This window comes from Armigeres subalbatus, chromosome 2 (genome assembly GCF_024139115.2).
Source record: "Armigeres subalbatus isolate Guangzhou_Male chromosome 2, GZ_Asu_2, whole genome shotgun sequence".
In the NCBI taxonomy this organism is placed as follows: domain Eukaryota; kingdom Metazoa; phylum Arthropoda; class Insecta; order Diptera; family Culicidae; genus Armigeres; species Armigeres subalbatus.
In genome coordinates this window covers 81,207,676-81,220,336 of record NC_085140.1, presented here as the reverse complement: position 1 = coordinate 81,220,336, position 12,661 = coordinate 81,207,676, and positions in this window count along the sequence as shown.

Sequence of the window (12,661 nt, the reverse complement as noted above, 5' to 3'; positions counted from 1 at the left end):
AAATTAATTTTAAGCATTTTGATTCCTGAAGCCTGTTTCAGTTAGAATAATTATAAATCCACGCCACTTGTATAACGCTCTAGAAACAAGAGCTGAGAAGGAGCTGTACACTTATTACGAAAGAAAAAACCGAAACTGGATTGCTAATTAAACATTCATTCGAAACATTCTAATTCGAATACATAAAATTGGTTGGTATTGGTATTGTGTGGCATTGGACAGGCCTATTATCAGGACGACCGCAAGAAGAATAGTGTTATTGTGGATCGGAATGATCACAATTCTCCGAGGTAGGACGCCCGCATTCAAGTGTTTCTTCCTCTGCGTTGGTGGGATGCCCGCAAGAAGAACGGTGTTATTGTGGATCGGAGTGATCACAGTTCATCCAAGAGTCTCTTGCTCAGCGATGGTCAATGGTCTACAAGTAGTTTGGTGTTGTGGATCCGAAAGGTCACAGGTACACAAGAGTTTTGATTTAACTGAGAATAGATATTCGTCCATAATTTGGCCAAAATTTGGAGTTTCCACGTTTCCGGTCGAAACAAAAATCCATATGAAAGTTTTCGGAAATTCCACAGAAAACTGTTGAAAAAGAGGAAGGATTGTTTGGCCGGAAGTCATTCGGCAGAAAGCCATTTAGCCGGATGCCACATGGCCAAATAACACGTCGGTCATTTGGCCGGAAGCAATATACAACGGAAATTAAACACATCGTTTGGCCGAAATGGTCGTTTAGCCGCATAGGTCTAACGGCCAAAGATGTTGTATGGCCAAACTGGTCTTTTTGTCGAAGAGTCATTTTGGCGAAAATATCGTTTGCTCACTGCGTCCAAAACTATCCGTCATCAACAATGTTCGGTACCGACGACCGCCGCGGTACGACCTAGAGCGACTGAAGCAACCTGATGTCGCCACTGCATACGCAGCATCTCGAGGCAGCGTTGCCGGAAGAGGAAGTGAGCTCGATGGGGCCCCTCTCGAGGACTGCTGGAATACAGTCAAAACAGCCATTAACGACGCAGCGGAGAACAACGTCCGGTATATGGGTCGAAGTCGACGGAACGATTGGTTCGACGAAGAGTGCAGACAGATTCTGGAGGAGAAGGACGCAGCGTGGGCGGTCGCTGCTGCAGCAAGGTACTCCGGCAGAAACGTGGAACGTTATAGACGGGAAGCGGGAGACAACAGACCCGCCTTTTCCAGGAGAAGAAACGCCGCCTGGAAGAAGCGGAGTGCAAGGAGATGGAACAGCTGTGCCGAATTTCTCAAAGATACGCGCAAGTTCTATCAGAAGCTCAACGCATCCCGCAAAGGAAACTTCGTGTGCAGGAGCCGAAATGTGCCGGGATAAGGTGATGGGAGCATCTTGACCCGGACGAACGTGTGGTGATCGAAAGGTGGAAGCAGCACTACGAGGAACATCTGAATGGCGCTGAGGTACAGACGAAGTGAAAGTCAAAGGCAGCGGAGAGAGATGAGCAACGTCAGTTCAGCGGACGATGGAAGCCAACCAGCCCCCCACCTTGGAGGGAAGTTAAGGATGCCATTCAACAAGCTAAAGACCAATAAAGCAGCTGGTAAGGATGGTATCGGGAGCTGGAGAAGCTCATCAAGATGGGCCCAGAAAGAAGCTGGAATACCGCTTGCCTGCACAAACTGATAGTCAGGGAAATCTGGGGAAACCTGAACAGCTACCCGGAGGAGTGGAAGGAAGAGGGTTATATGCCCCATCCACAAGAAAGGCGGACAAACTGGAGTGTGAGAACTTTCGAGCGATCACCATCCCCTTAATGCCGCCTAAGCAAAAGTGATATCCCAGAATCATCTTCCGTCGTCTGGCTCACCATTAAGTGAACGAAAGTTCGTGGGAAGTTATCAAGTCCGGCTTTCGTTGACGGCAATGCTCGACAACGTGACCAGATCTTTACTGTACGACAAATCCCCCGTTCAAAATGCCGTGAATACCAGGTCCCAACGCACCATCTGTTTCGTTGATTTCTAAGAGCTGGCATACGACAGTATAGACCGCGTAGAGCTATGGAAAATTATGGACGAGGGTAACAGCTTCCTGCGAAGCTTACCAGACTGATCAAAGCAACGGTGGATGGTGCTACCCAAAACTGTGGTGAAGATTTCCGGGCGAACACTCCAGTTCGTTCGAATCGCGCCGAGGACTAAAGACAAGGTGATGGACTTTTCAAAGTGCCTGTTGTTCAACATTGCGCTAGAAGGTGTCATGCGAGAGAGCCGGGTGCTTAACAGCCGGGTACGATTTTCAACTAGATCCAGTCAATTTATTTGCTTCATGGATGACTTGGACATTGTCGGCCAGGAACATTTTGCAAAGTTGTGGCGAAAAGAACTAGTACACCCGCCTGGAAACGTGAAGCAACAAAAGAAGTTGGATCTGGTGGTGAATGCGTCAAAAGACAAAGTATTACATGGCTTGTGGGCGGAACCGAGCGCGACAGGGCCCCCACCCTGGGAAGCAGCATGTTACGATAGACGAGGATACCTTTCAGAGGTGGCTTGAGGAATTCGTCTACCTCGGATCCTTGCTAACCGGCTGACAACAACGTTAGTCGTGAAATACGAAGGCGCATCATCTGTGGGAAGTCGGGCCTACTACGGGCTCCAGGAAGAAACTGCGGATCGAAAAGATTCGCCACCGCACCAAATGTCATGTACAAGACGCTTTATAAGACCGGTTGTCCTCTACGGACATGAAACATGGACAATGCTCGAGGAGGACTTGCAAGCACCTCTCCGGAGTATTCCGAGAGACCGGAGGTGCTTAGGACCATCTTTGGCGGTGTGCAAAGAAGACATGGTGTGGCGGCGAAGAATGAACCATGAGCTCGCCCAACTCTACGGCGAACCCAGTATCCAGAAGGTGAAGCTAATGCCGGGAAGGGTACGATGGGCAGGGACAGTATGTTGCAAGAATGCCGGACAGCAACCCTGCAGAGATGGTGTTCAGCTTCCCGATCCGGCAGGTACGAGACGGCGTGTTAAAGCGCAGCGAGCAGAGATGGGCAGACCAGGTGCAGAACGACTTGGCGAGCACGTGGCGGGCGTATCCGAGGATGGAGAGATGCGGCCTCGAACCGTGTATTGTGGCGTCAAATTGTTGATTAAGTGTTATCTGTTTAGATGTTAACTAAATAAATGAAATGAAATCGTTTGCTCAACTGGTATTATGGCCAAAAATGTTGACGCGTTCGGCCAAATAATCCTTTTCGCGAAACGATCATTTCGGTCAAGAGACTTTTCCGGCCAAAGCACCAGTTAACAAGAACGACATTTTCGACCGTACGGCTTTTTCGATCAAACAACTTTCGACTTTGTGACCTTCAGCCAAACAGTCATTCGGTGGAAAGCCCTTTGTTCGAACGTCTTCTTCTTCTTCTATGGCTCTACATTCCAACTGGAACTTGGGCTGCTTTTCAACTTAGTATTCTATTAGATTTTTCTCAGTTATTAATTGAAATCTTTTCTATGCCCGCCATTGCATGAGTATGTATCTTGTGTGGCAAGTACAATGAATACATTATGCCCAGGGAGTCGAGAATATTTTCCACCCGAAAACATCCCAGACCGGACCGAGAATCGAACTCGCCATCTCCGGATTGGTAATCCTATGGTAATCCGACTTAGCGACACCCTCATAAGGACCACGGGGTTGGATAATGAGGAAGGTAATCGTTGGGTCAGGATTTACCTGTAGCTGGCAATGTAACCGTGGTAGATCTTACCCCGTAACACACCACGTAAAGGTTTCTACCCAGCATTACGGTTCGAGGAATAGACTGTCGCGTCCCACACCCACTAAGTAGAGCATCATTGATGATGTTTCACATTCAATTTAATCGAAGTTTAGTGCCAAAACTTTTAATTAAAATGCAGTTCATTAATCTGCAGTCTTTTTTATGTGACCACCACCGTTCCCATGAATGCTCATTTAGTGCAGAGTTCTTCACTCTGAAAACCGGCCATGAGTTTAATTTAGCAGTCAAAAATCAATAACTAGCGCACAAAACTTTTTCATCATCACACCAACATCCAATCGACCGAAACCGGTGATTCGGTACGCTGGCGCTACCGAAACAAACTATTTAATGGCATCCCGGGACTGCATTTATGGCCGAAGTTTCATTTCATTTCGTTGTTCATTTCGATTCTCAATTTATGCAATTCAATGATGCAGCAGCATCGAACATTTTTGCACGAACAAGAAAAAATCGAATCGAAAAGAACATAATCACGATAGCGGGTTTTTCGTTATGGAACGAGCGTTCCAACTGCTTCCGATAGGAAATTGACTGTTTACTAAATAGGAGAACGGTCCAAAATACTTGTAAAGCTTTTTCGATGTTTTCGCCCATATAAACAAAATACTGTAATTTCAACGTATAGGTGCAAATTTACAAACCCAGCTACATTCACAGCCGATCTCTTATTCAAAACAATAAAAGGTTTCATGACTTTCTAACGCATTAAAAAAATGTTTCAAAAAATAGGCCTGGGGCAAAACACTTGAATGGTGGTCTAAAATAGCTCAGTACATATGAAATGATGGTGAACGCATGGTTGTTTGTTTTTCTTAATGGTTGAACACAATCTTACGGATGTGGTGGAAGGAATAGCAAATCAAATTAAATTTGGTGAATATGAAGGGATTTTGCTAAGTTTTTCCAATGGAGCTCAATGATGGATAACTTTTATGAATTGTAATGGTAATATTCGTTCATAAATGTACTACAACAGATTATATGAGTGATTTATAGGTGAGGCCATTTGCCCCCAGGGGTACATTTTTGGACATTCTCCCCTGTTGAGTATCGGATGCTGCTGGGGCAGCTGCTTGCACAGTGGTGGAGGGTGCTGGAGCGTTAAACTTTGCATCAAGTAGGTGCCTACCCGAAAGGTTGTTTATTTTGAATAGCAGCCAACCGACGAGAAGAAAGACCTTTTCCCCCAGTTTCAGCTTGAGCCGAGCATTGTGCAGTTACTTTCACCGAACGACGGCGGCGGCGGAAAAGTATTCTCATTCCTCGAACCAAGAAGGAAAAGTAGTTTTTCCTTACTTGTGCGCCCCATTTGTTGTTTTCGGAAGTTTCCTGGACAAAACGCCACGCCACGTTCGTTCAGCGCGAGCAAGGGGAGTGTGTTCGTTGGTTTGTCGGTTCCTAAGAACATGACCGGCAGGTATCTTTGCATCTTGTTTCTCCTCCAGTTGAAAAAAGGTGATTTTGCTCTCCTTAAAAAGTTTGTTTGAACTTTTTCACTTGTTTTCATCACGAGTAAGCCATTATGTTGATGGTAGTTAAATGGTGTAGTAATTTTCTAGCAATTAAATAAGAGTGGGTGTGATATGGCAGATGTTTGGTTTAATTTAGGTTCAGCTTTTACGATTCTATGTGTTGAATTATTCCTAATATCTGGTTAATGTAATTTGAATTTGCAATAGGCATGAATTTACAGGTTTGGACTCAAACGACATTAAACAATGAAGAAAAAAAATGGGTTTGAACCTGGTTTGGCTTTGGGTAGGATTTCGATTTTATTTGGATTGGAGCTGGATAGGAATTGAATTAGATTTGGATTGGATTTGAATTTCAGTTAAATTGAATTTGAATTGGATTTGGATTCAGATTGGAGGTTTTAATTGGAATCAAATTGAATTTTGATAAGATTCGATCGAGATTAGATTTTGACTGATTTGGATTGCAAAGAGATTGGCTATAGATTGTAATTGGATTTCAATCGAATTTGGATTTGGATTGGATTAGGATTTTGATTGGATTTTGACTGCAGTTTGATTGGATTTAGATTTGAAATTGGTTTGGAATGGATTTAAAAAGGATTTTGATTGGAATTTGATTAAATAAGTATTGTATTTGGATTGGATTTGATTGGGATAGGATTCTAATTAGATTTGGGTTGAATTTGCATTTGGATTTGGATGAAATTTGGATTGGATTTGGTTTGGATTTGAGTTGAATTGGATTGGTTAAAGATTTAAATAAGATTTGTATTGTAGTTCGATTGGATTTGGATTTTAGTTTGGATTGGATTGGGTTTGGATTTGAACTGAATATGAATTTGTATTCGGATTATACATGGATTGGATTTGGATTTAGATAAAATTTCGATTTGAATTGGATTGGGTTTGGGTTTGGAATTGGATTGAATTTGGATTTGGATTAGATTCGTTTGATGCAGCTTCATTGGATTTGTATTCGAATAATACTTGAATTTGGTCTCGGATTTGGTTTTAATTTGGATTGGAATTGGTTTTAAATTGGATTTTTATTGGGTTTGGATTGCAGTTGTATTGGATTTGGAATAGATTTGGATTGAATTTTGATTGGTTTTGCATTTGATCTTGACTGGATTTGGATTGAGTTTTGATTGGTTTTGGATTTGGAATGGATTGGATTGGATTTGGATTGAATTTGCATTGGATTTGGATTGTATTGGATTGGATTTGGATTGAATTGTATTTGGATTGGATTTGGATTGAATTTGGCCTGGATTTGATTTAGATTTGATATGGATTTGGATTGTATTTGGATTGAATCTGCATTAAGATTGTATTTGGATTGGATTTTGATTGGAATTGGATTGGATTTGGTCGTAGATTGGATTTGGATTCAATTTAGTTTCAATTTAGATTCGATTAGGATTGGATTTAGATTGGGATAGGATTTGATTTGGATTCGATTTGAATTGTTTGGATTGGATTTGGATTAGATTCGAATTAGATTTGGATTGGATTCGGATTAGATTTGGATTGGATTTGGATTAGATTTGGATTGGATTTGGATTAGATTTGAATAAGATTTGAATTGGATTTGGTATAGATTTGGAATGAATTTGGATTGGAATTGTATTGGATCTGCATTTGAATTGTATTTGGTTTGAATTTTGATTGGATTTGGATTGGACTTGTATCGCATTTGGATTGGATTTGGATTGGATTTGGTTTTGACCTGGATTGGATTTGGATTTGGACTGGATTTGGATTGTTGTTGGATTGGTTTGAGTTGGTTTGAGATTTGGTTGGTTTTGATTGGTTTGAATTGGATTTGGATTGTATTGGATTTGGACTGGATTTGGATTGGGTTTGGATTGGGTTTGAATTGGATTTGGATGGGATTTGGATTGTATTTGGATTGGATGGATTGGGTTTGGATTGGTTTTGGATTTGAATTGGATTTGGATTTGGATTGGATTTGAATTGGATTTGGATTGGATCTGGATTGGATTGGGATTGGATTTGTATTGGGTTTGGATTAGTTTGGATTGTATTTGGTTTGGAATGGATTTGGGTTGGATTAGTGTTGGTTTGGTTTGGATTATGTTTGGTTTGGATTCTCTTTGGTTTGGATTTGGATTATATTTGGATTTGGATTTGAATTGGATTTGTATTGGATTTGGATTGGATTTGAATTAGATTTGGGTTGGATTTGAATTAGATTTGGATTAGATTGGGATTGGATTGAGATTGATTTGGATTGAATTTGGATTCGATTTGGGTTCGATTTGAATTAATATTGGATTAGATTTCAATTTTGTTTAGTTTTGGATTCGATTTGGGTTCGATTTGGATTGGATTTGGATTGGATTTGAATTTGATTTGGTTTTGGATTCGATTTGGGTTGGATTTATATGGATTGTATTGGATTGGATTTGAATTGAATTGTATTTGGATTGAATTTGGACTGGATTTGGAATGGTTTGAGGTTGTGGATTTGATCTGGATTTGGATTGTACTTGGATTGGATTTTGATTGAAATTGGATTGGATTTGGTCGTAGATTGGATTTAAATTCAATTTAGTTTCAATTTAGATTCGATTTGGATTGGATTTGGATTTGGATAGGATTTGATTTGAATTCGAATTGAATTGTTTGGATTGGATTTTGATTAGATTTGGATTAGATTTGGATTGGATTTGTATTGGATTTGGATTGGAATTGGATTGGAATTGGATTGGATCTGCTTTTGATTTGTATTTGGATTGAATTTTGATTGGATTTGGATTGGACTTGTATCGCATTTGAATTGGATTTGGATTGAAGTTGGATTAGATTTGGATTGGAGGAGGACGATTTACGCACCCTCCGCAAACTGTTTTGCACTGACCACGGCGGCCTGAGTCTGGTATTCAATAAAATAAATTGGATTGGATTTGGACTAAATTTGGATTGGGTTTGGAAACGATTTGGATTGGGTTTGGATAAGATTTGGATTTGGATTGGATTTGAATTAGATTTGGATTGGATTTCGATTGGATTTCGGTTGGATTGGATTTGAATTGCATTTGGATTAGGTTTTGGATTGGACCTGGATTGGATTTGGATTGAACCTGGACTCGATTTGGATTTGGATTGGATTTGGATCGGACCTGGATTGGATTTGGATTGGCATTGGATTGGATTTGGATTGGGATTGGATTTGGGTTGGATGACGATTGGATTTAGATTGGATTTGGAATATATTTGAATTGAAACTGGATTGGATTGGGTTTGGATTGGATTTGGTTTGGACCTGGATTGGATTTGGATTTGGACTGGATTTGGATTGTGTTTAGAATGGATTTGAATTGGATTTAGATTTGGATTTGGATTTTCATTGGCTTTGGATTGGATTTGGATTGGATTGGATTTAGACCTGGATTGGATTTGGATGGGATTTGAATTTGGATTGGATTTAAATTCTTTTTGGATTGGATGGATTGGGTTTGGATTGGATTTGCGTTTGATTTTGATTGGATTTGAATTGGAATTGGATTGGATTTGGATTGGATTTGGATTGGATTTGGATTGGATTTGGATTGGATTTGGATTGGATTTGGATTGGATTTGGATTGGATTTGGATTGGATTTGGATTGGATTTGGATTGGATTTGGATTGTATTTGGATTGGATTGGATTGGTTTGGATTTGGATTTGGATTGGATTGGTTGGTTTTGATTGGTTTGGATTGGTTGGTTTGGATTGGTTTGGATTGGGCTTGGATTGGATGTGAATTTGATTTGTGTTGGTTTGAATCGGTTTGGATTGGTTTGGATTGGTTTGGTTTGGTTTGGTTGTGTTGGTTTGGATTGGTTTGGTTTGGATTGGTTTGGATTGGTTTGGATTGGGTTTGGATTGGTTTGGATTGGTTTGGTTTGATTTGGATCTGGATTGGTTTGGTTGGATAAGATTTGGATTGGATTCGGTTGGTTTGGTTGAATTTGGATTGGTTTGGTTGGTTTGGATTGGTTTGATTGGTTTGAATTGGTTTGGATTGAATTTGGATTGGATTCGGAATGGTTTGGATTGGATTGGTTTGGATTGGTTTGGATTGGTTTGGATTGGTTTGGATTGGTTTGGTTTGATTTGGATTGGTTTGGATTGGTTTGGATTGGTTTGGATTGGTTTGGATTGGTTTGGTTTGGTTTGGTTGGTTTGGATTGGTTTGGATTGGTTTGGTTGGTTTGGATTGGTTTGGATTGGTTTGGATTGGTTTGGTTGGTTTGGATTGGTTTGGATTGGTTTGGATTGGTTTGGTTGGTTTGGATTGGTTTGGATTGGTTTGGATTGGTTTGGATTGGTTTGGATTGGTTTGGATTGGTTTGGATTGGTTTGGATTGGTTTGGATTGGTTTGGATTGGTTTGGTTGTGTTTGGATTGGTTTGGCTTGGTTTGGATTGGTTTGGATTGGTTTGGTTGGTTTGGATTGGTTTGGATTGGTTTGGATTGGTTTGGATTGGTTTGGATTGGTTTGGATTGGTTTGGATTGGTTTGGTTTGGTTTGGATTGGTTTGGATTGGTTTGGATTGGATTTGGATTGGTTTGGTTTGATTTGGATCTGGATTGGTTTGGTTTGGATTAGATTTGGTTCGATTCGGATTGGTTTGGATTAATTTGGATTGGTTTGGTTGGTTTGGATTGGTTTGATTGGTTTGGTTGTGTTCGGATTGGTTTGGATGGAATTTGGATTGGATTCGGAATGGTTTGGATTGGTTTGGATTGGTTTGGATTGGTTTGGATTGGTTTGGATTGGTTTGGATTGGTTTGGATTGGTTTGGATTGGTTTGGTTGGTTTGGATTGGTTTGGATTGGTTTGGATTGGTTTGGATTGGTTTGGATTGGTTTGGATTGGTTTGGATTGCGTTTGGATTGGTTTGGATTGGTTTGGATTGGTTTGGATTGGTTTGGATTGGTTTGGATTGGTTTGGATTGGTTTGGATTGGTTTGGATTGGTTTGGATTGGTTTGGTTGGTTTGGATTGGTTTGGATTGGTTTGGATTGGTTTGGTTGGTTTGGATTGGTTTGGATTGGTTTGGATTGGTTTGGATTGGTTTGGATTGGTTTGGATTGGTTTGGATTGGTTTGGATTGGTTTGGATTGGTTTGGTTGGTTTGGATTGGTTTGGATTGGTTTGGATTGGTTTGGATTGGTTTGGTTGGTTTGGATTGGATTTGGATTGGATTGGATTGGGATTGGATTTGGATTGGATTTGGATTGGATTTATATTGGATTTGGATTTGGATTAGATTTGGATTGAATTTGGATATGATTTGGGTTGGAATTCATTGGGATGAGGTGTGGATTTGGCTTGCATTTGGATTGGATGTGAATTTGATTGAGATTAAATTTGGTTTGGATATAAAATTGGATTAGATTGGGATTAGATTTTGATTGGAGTTGGATTCGGATTGGACTTGATTTGGATTCGATTTGGATAAGATCAGGATTGGATTGGGTTTGGATTTGGATTTAATTTGGATAGAGGATTGGATTTGAATTGGATTTTGATTTGGAATTGGATAGTATTTGATAGGGATTGGATTTTGATTAAATTTGGATTGCATTTGATTTTGATATGGGTTTATATTTGGATTTTATTTGTATTGGGTTTAATTTGTTTTGGAATGAGCTTGGTTTGGATTTGTATCGAATTGAATTTTGAATGGATTTGGATTAAATTTGGACTTAGATTGAGTTTAGAATCGATTTGATTTGAATATGGATTAAATTTGAAATGGATTTGGATTGGGTTTGTATTGGATTTTGGTTGGATATAGATTTGATTTTGATTGGATGTGGATTCTATTTGAACTGGCTTTTTATGTGATATCATGTTTATTTTCGGGATAGATTGACATTCAAGAATGATTTATTGTGATTCAAATGATGGATAATTTTTCTTGAACATCACAAAATAGTATTAACCTAAACCAATAATTAAATTTCAATGAACTGGAAGTGTTTATTTTCGGCTTGCAGTCTTTATGATGAGCTGAATGATTTGTATGTAATCATCGCCGACGTTTCGGTGTTTGGTTCACACCTTCTTCAGGGCTTGACTAAGATTTTAGTCAAGCCCTGAAGAATGAATACCAAACGATATAAAAATCATTCAGCTCATCATAAACCAAACTCCTCAATCAATAATTAAAATTTTTCATTTTCCAGCTTATATAGCCATTCTACGTATCGAAGCGCTTCCAAATCATACAAAATCCTGATTGCGTGCTGTGCGTGCTGGGCGATTCTTATGCTAATACCACAGAAATAACCAATCTATGCGTTCAACCGCAAGCTAATCCTGCACTATCGAGGGCGAATTTTCCCGAAGCTTCGCGTATTGCAATGCGACGACCTGATGGGAAATGGTTGCAGTTGCAATCTCGGAAACCCACTCGCGTTTTATCCAGACCAGCAGACCCGCACCGGTCCTGTTGCTCATTTAATCGCATTAAACGTGCTCCATTAGCGCTCACGGAACGACCCCAGATCGTCGAATGTGTGTATGCGCAAAAACCGTACCCCGGAAGGGTACTTCTCTGTTCGGGAAGAAACGGTAGCAAACCTCCAACCAATGTCTTTCCGGTCGGAAACGCATCGTTGCAAAGTGCTTTCGCAACCGCTCTGCCGCACCAGCCAGTGGAGATTGGCGATAAGCAATTTATTTGCCAATGCAAACAATCGCACCATATAGCTGATGGCGGATACACTACAACTACACTACATGGCGATGGACCTAGCGGAGATTGGAAAGTATTCCTTCTATGGAAGCAATGGGGTAACGATAGATATTGCTGCCAAGCGTCCGTTTGCCGGCACATGATTTTAATAGCAACAAAACTTTACCGCAAACCGAGCCAAGTTCAAGAATAAGTGCTTTACAGCGACTAATTTACTTTACGGGGAATGGTTACTTTCGAATGAATATTTTTCGGAAAAATGGTTGTCGAGGAATTCAAAGGATTTGCATATGTATATGCATTGGTGCCCACTTCTTTCGGTCTATTTGCGCTGGACAAAATTCAAGCCAAATCGGTCAACGTTTGGGCGGCGTTAAAAATAGTTAAAGCTACTTGATTGTCACTGAATCTGGTCACATACGAGTTACAGTAACCAAGCAGGCGATTCATTGCTAGAACTTATGCCTAATGTAGATAATAACCATATCATTTGAAGTAATTACATACAAGCGTGACATAATCTTGTTCTATCCTCCTAGTTAGGATCCCCTATGTGGACGTTTTTAAGTAATACAAAATGACGGATGACGATATGGCGACCGTGTGGTTGGAAATGCGGTGCTCCATCAACTTGTTGATAACTGGTAACAATAGCTAAAAGCGAGCACGAAAAACTTTC